Source organism: Vigna angularis, chromosome 11 (genome assembly GCF_016808095.1).
Source record: "Vigna angularis cultivar LongXiaoDou No.4 chromosome 11, ASM1680809v1, whole genome shotgun sequence".
NCBI classification, from domain to species: Eukaryota; Viridiplantae; Streptophyta; class Magnoliopsida; order Fabales; family Fabaceae; genus Vigna; species Vigna angularis.
The window spans coordinates 6,617,583-6,624,682 of NC_068980.1; positions in this window are offsets into that span (position 1 = coordinate 6,617,583).

The window sequence follows — 7,100 nt, forward strand, 5'->3', positions numbered from 1 at the left end:
TATGGTCACGTATGTATAAAAATTATTTTATTTTTTATCTATTTATTTTATCTTTTAATTTTCTTATATTTATTTTGTTGTCATGTGTGTAAAATTTATTTTATCATTTTATGATTTATTTTAATTTTTAATTTTTTATATTTATTTAATTGTTACATTTGTATAGACTTTAATTTATTTTTAATTATTTTATATTTATTTTGCTGTCACATGTATATAGAATTTATTTTACCTTTTTACCTATTTATTTTATTTTTAAAAAGTTTATATTTATTTAATTGTTACATGTGTATGGAATTTATTTTATATTTTTATCTATTTACTTTATTTTATGATAATCTTTTATTTATATTTGTTTGATTGTCACATTTACATGGAATTATTTTATTAATAAATAAATATTAAACTAATATTTGAATAGTTATGAAATCATTAAAATATTTGTTGAAAAGATTTTGTGATACTTTTTAAAGAAAATTTTATTGATCATAAATTTAATTTAAGATTTGTCTATGGATTTGAATTTGAAAAATTTTATTATTGTTTTAATTAAAAAAAAAACTTGAGTTAATAATAAATGATAATTACTTCAAATTTTTTTGACTCAAGTCAACCCGTGGTCAGTTAAACTGATGACCCGTTTTTATTATTCAGTCTCTTATAAAATTAAATTTAAAAATATATTTTAATTTTATTTTATAAAATACTATCATTTAAAAATAATAATAATTTTAACAATAACTATCAACAATAAAACATTTATATTAAGTATGTAAAATTAATGATCTAACTGTCAAAATGAAAAATAATATTTCAAAAACTATCAATCCGATCAAAAAATTAACAAAATTGAAAATCATTTCTTTCTTTTTTATTTTTTTAATTAAAAAATAAAAAAACAGTTTAGAAAGGATCTAAGTCATATTTAATATTATAAAATAAACATAACTACTTTTGTAACGGCATATCATTATATGTACAACGTTACTATTACATCAACTTAAACGAATATAAATTTATGAGAGCATTATATGGCCATATATGATATTTTAATTATACGTATTAGTGCCTCAGTGTATCTTATTTTATATTACAACTTTATAAATATTATATTTACAACTTTATTCAATCATTATATTTCAAATATAACTTTTTTCAATTTTCTACATTAGCGATAATCTATTTATAGAATTAGCATTTAATAAACTCTAACAGATAATTAATCTATATTAGCATTTAGTACACTCTAACAAAATATTAATGTAGTATTTTTGCTTTGAAAATCTCAAAAATATTTGTAAAGATCTGAAAAATACTGTTATAGAGCATATTGGTGTGTTAAAATAATGAGATAGATTATCTACTTTAAAATAATCTTATAATATAAATAGAATTTTTATAAACACTTCTCATCATTATTCTAATAACATTCCATCTCTCTAGAACTCTATTCCTCAGAGTTCTCTGAATTCTCTCTACAATTTCTTCTTGGTGAGTTATCTGTTCAACGATCAGGAGGTGTCTAAGCGATCCTGACGTTGAGGGCTTGGTTTTGGACCAATCAATTTCATGTTCTTCAACTGGTAAGTGGTTTCCATTTCAGTCCATTTTCTGTGGACTGTGAACATGCACTGTTTCAGCTTTGCATGTGGTTAACAGTTCTTCTTTTCCAATTTCTACCTCAATTTAAGTTCTAAGTGTTGTCTCTATTGTCGCAACCGGAATCGCGACGGGACGACGATCCATAAAAAGAAAACGGGTTTTGAAAAGAGATTTTGGAGTCGCCACCATAGTTTATTCTGGAAAACTACGGAAAAACCATAAAATGATAAGGCATGGTCAATTTGAACCAGATTCTTGGTTCGGGAGTCGGTTACGTGTAGGGAAGGTATTAGCACCCTACAACGCCTGCCCTAAGACAGTACCTTTAACTAAATGCGTGAATATGGATGTGGTTTTCAAAATGTTTAACTTTCCCTTACAATAGAACACTGAAGAAACAAACAATATTTTTTAGTTTTTTGGGCCCGACAAGGATTGACCTTGCTCCTACGTATTCTCATGTGAGAAATTAGGGTTACGTAGTTCTTTTAGAAACTGCTTGAGAATTTGTTTGAAAAATTGTTTGGAAAATAATTTGGATTTTTGGGAGAGTGAGCCTGACAAGGACTGGCCTTGCTCCTACGTATCTCCACTTTTGATGGAGAATCAAGGATCACGTAGTTCTGGCAAGGCGATATTGATTGTTGTTCGAAAAGTAGATGTTTTTAGTTTTTGAGGATTTTTATATTTTTTGGTATTTTTGTTGTAATATTTATATTTTTTTGCGTAATGAGTACTAGGCTGATGCGTACGATCGCACGAGCACTCACACGGCTTTCTCTTTTTATTGTTTTGCGTAATGAGTACTAGGCTGATGCGTACGATCGCACGAGCACTCACACGGCTTTCTCTTTTTATTGTTTTGCGTAATGAGTACTAGGCTGATGCGTACGATCGCACGAGCACTCACACGGCTTTCTCTTTTTATTGTTTTGCGTAATGAGTACTAGGCTGATGCGTACGATCGCACGAGCACTCATACGGCTTTCTCTTTTTATTGTTTTGTGTAATGAGTACTAGGCTGATGCGTACGATCGCACGAGCACTCACACGGCTTTCTCTTTTTATTGTTTTGCGTAATGAGTACTAGGCTGATGCGTACGATCGCACGAGCACTCACACGGCTTTTTATTTATTTTATATTTGGGCAATAAGTACTAGGCTGATGCGTACGATCGCACGAGTACTCATACCGATTTATTACATTAAATGTTTTTTAACGTTTTATATATATTTTTTATTATTTACAATTTTTATAATAATTTTTTTTATACAAAAACAACATAAACAAGTTACTATACATAAATAAAATAAAGGGGTGATGGTTACTGTACAAGGAGTCGAACGTTCGTTAGGGAAGACGAACGTTCATTGAAAAAGTTGGAGATCCGCTGAGGACGAACGTCCATTGGGAAGACGAGCGCTCGTTAGGGAGAGTTGACGAACGTACGTTGAGAAAGGGAGCTTGGATGATGAGCGTTCGTTGGTGGAGATAATGAGCGAACGCTGGGAAAGGAGGTTAAATGACGAGCGCTCGTTGGGATGAGCGTTCGTTGGGCGATGAAGGACGGATGCTGAGAAATGGGTTGAATGACGAGCGTTCGTTGGAGCATTCGCGAACGGACGCTAGGAAACGGGTTGAATGACGAGCGCTCGCATGGGCGAGCGTTCGTTGGGGAATTAGGGGACGGACGTTCGTTGTGGAATGGTCACCAAATGATACGTCCAAGAGGAGGCCGAACGGACGCTGGGAAACTGGCTGAATGACGAGCGCTCGTTTGGGCGAGCGTTCGTTTGGACGAGCGTTCGTTGGGGAAATAGGGACGGACGATTGGAAACTAACTGAAAGACGAACGTTCGAAAAAGGCTTAACGTGCATTTATTTATGGACCGTGAGGGTGAGTATGGAGGATGGGCAGTTACTAGTAGCAGTGGTCGTAGGGATGAAAAAATGGATGTTGGATATGATGTGTGCTTCTAGTAGCGTTGAGCGTTGGAGATGAAGGGAGGCTTGAAAGCTTGGTTCCCTGGTCTTGTGAAAAGTGGTAGTGGAAGGAAAAGGTGGCTGGAAGGGCGTCGCGGGAGAGCCAGTGCCTTCCTCTATCTGTGGTCACCAGATGTTCCAGATGAATGAACAGCAAGATAAAGATGATGTGAAGATGATGATTTTTCGAGAGAATAAGGATGGTGATGGGAAGATGTAATGGAAGCGGTGAGTGAGTTGTGAAAAAGAAATGGTTGGAATGGTTCCGGATGAGAGGAGCAGAGGGGTTGAAGAGTATATTGGCTGGGAGTAGTGAGGCAAGGTGATAGTGCGGCGGTGCCGGGTGAGATGATATACCAAAGATGATGACGATGAAGCTGAGTGCAGGTAAGGTCCTAGAAAGCGCGGTACATAGAGGAGAATGAGTTACGATGGTGTCAGCTACATAGGTCGCGGAGATGAGTGGTGATGACAGCGGCGGTTGCATGCAGAGATGAGGATGAGAACGACAACAACTTCGGAGTAGCAGCAGCAGTGGTGGCAGCGGACTCGCGGAAGAAGATGAGGGAAAGATGAGAATGAAGATTGGTGATGGTTGGTGGATGAGGCTGCGATGGAGACGGCTACATGCAGAGTTTTAACGTGGTGGTGCGTGATGGAAGCTTCACGGTGGCTTGCGGTGGTGAGGTGAAGGCGGAGTGGGTTTGGGTTGCAGATGAGCTGGACATTAGGGCGTGTTTGGTTGCGGCGCGAGAGAAGAAGAATAAGAATAAGGGGTTTTGGTTGGAAGGCTTTAGACTGGTCACGGTGGGGAGTATAAAGTGGTGCAATGGTGATGAAGGAGTTAGGCAGTAATATTGAGAATGGCAATGGTGGCTGAGGGGCTTGAGATGATGACGGCTGTGACCCAAAGATGGGTTCTTGGTAGTCCCGTGGAGGTGCGTGGTGATCTGGTAAAGGTGGGGGGTTGGAAGGTAGCTTCCCGGGGATAAAATGACAGCGAAGAAAAGACTGACGAGGGAGTGGTGATTCACGGTGGTAGTGAGTTGGTTACAGGAACCTGGAGATGGTGAGTCAATGAAAATGGCTCGCGCTGTAGGGTCAGCCGAGAAACAGTGATGACAGAGTGGTTTGCTGGCTGGGATAGATGATGATTGGTGAAGATAAGTAGTGGCCGTGAGTTACTGGCTGTGTAGGAATATGGAGGATGGGTGTTTGGCCGTGTGAAGTTCAAATGGAGGATGATGATTAAGTGTGAGGGGTGTTGTTGTTGCTGATGTTGTGGAGGAAGATGGTGATAGGGAGTTTCACGGGGCTCAGCTCGCATTCACAGAGGAAGGAACAAAAATGAGAGTTTGAATGGGACGTTGGTGGCACTCACAGTGGCTGGTGGTGATAGCCGGTGGCTGACAGAGAACAATGGTGATGGAAAGATGATAATGGCTAATGAGTGAAATGGTCATGGTGACTGGCGGTGGTCAGAGGTGGTGATTGAAAAGATGGCTTCCCGCTCAGTGTTTTTTTTTTTGGGTTAATCTGGTTCCGAAAAGGGTGATTTGTTCCTTAGCTTCCACTTTTCTCCGCCTCTGGAAACCTTATAAATGATTATAGATGTCTTCTAGTTGCAGACGTTGGTTATGGATGGCCGCGTGATGGTTGATGGTAGCATGAAGGTATTTGGCAATATTATGAGATCAAGTTGTTGTTATGGGTAAGGTTTAATATGAACGTATTGGTTGAGAGATTATGCAGAATCTTACAAAGAGCGACATAATATCGGGCGCGGGAAGGAGGATAACATGAACTCAGTGTAACATTAATTTACAGTAACATCAACACACAAGATAATCTTTGGCATGCATTTCAATATCATAGCTCAATAACTTACGTACTTTTGAAGCATTTCAACAATGGATACAGTCACAATTTAAACACACACCTCTTGAAGCTTCCTTTTGTTTCCTCCGCTCTCCGTAGCCTCTTTCAAGTGTTGTGCCCTTCTCCTTTTTGCTGCTGTGGCACACTGGTAATACCTCTTCCCCCCCCCAGTTCAGTAGAACTCTTCCCCCCTGAATGCGATGGTATCCGTGAGAATGAAGAACAAGGGTGTATGGCTGTGGGGTTGGTTATGGGAGATGAATGAAGAGTGGTCAGAGGCGTAACGATGACGTGGTGAAGGAGCGGAGATGGAAATGACGGTGAGGTCCCGCCGGTATGAAGTGTTGGTAGTAGTGTTATGGGATGACCCCGTGAAGTCAATGGGCGGCTGTGACAGTGGGTGAATATGCAGAGGTGAGGATACTGGAGGTTGTGTCTGGCTTTTTGTGAGGATGATAAGTGTGGAGAGGGAAGAGGATGGGTGATGGTATGCGGTGACCGCCACTGTAGTGTTGGGTTAGATGGGGAATGTGATGAAGATGGGGGTGATCAAGATGATGATGTTCGAGGTTCCGTCTGGTTTGGTGAGGATGATCAGAGGAGTTCGGTAGGGAGTTAGTCAGTGAGTGTCGAAGGTAAGTGGGAGCCCCCAGGTGTTGCCTGCGTTTTCAGAGGCCAAACAGAATCAGTACAGAAGAGCCAGATGGGCACTCGTGGGAGACAAACTCAGGTGGGAGTGCCAGCAAAGTGATTCTCTTCTTCTCCCTTTTTTACGCATAAACCCATACTGCGAGTGGCTTGTCAGACTGTTAGTCGTGGGTAGCGGTAGCGGGAGGTGGAGATAGTGGAGTCTGATATTACAGAGTTCAAGGGCAGCCGTTCCAGATGCGTCATGTGGGAGCTCGTGGAAGACAAACGGAAGTGTTAGCCAGGAATATTCTCTGCTTCACCCCCTCTTTTAAATTCCAAAGATCCATGCCTTCTGCAGCTTTCACATGGCAGACATTTTTGGCAGTCGACGGTGGGAATCTTCACTGACGCACCAATTTAAAATGCATAGCCAGTTTTGGACGTTCGGTCAATATGCCAAAAAAATGAACGTCCCAAAATAAACACAACAAGGCCGAACGTTATTTTCTGAACAAAGGATTGAATTATATTTCAACGAACGACAGGAGATCATGCACCAACAAAACCAAAAGCTGCCTATGGACGCTCGCTTATGGTAAACAAAAGACAAGACCGAACGCCACTAATGCGTAAATGACTGAACGTTAATCCTGAGGAAACCGAGCGCTCACAAGGTGAAACAACTGATACATGCCGAACGCAAACAGTAGCCAAGAATGAACGTTCACATAACATGACAACGCTATCTGCTGAACACCAGGCCTGAACGCTCAAAACCGAACGCCAGACTGGCGGTAGAAGAGTAGGAGCGTCCTCAGACCACTTCAAAATACAGCACAGTCTGTAAGCTATAAGATCGATCACCATTTTCTGAACAGGCTGAGCCGAACGTTCAAATTACACACAATCAGTACCAATGCTGAAGAGAAACACATGGAGACCGAACGTTCCCATGAAATGACCGAACGTTCACTAACAAAATATGATCAAGCGCTAAACGATCGGT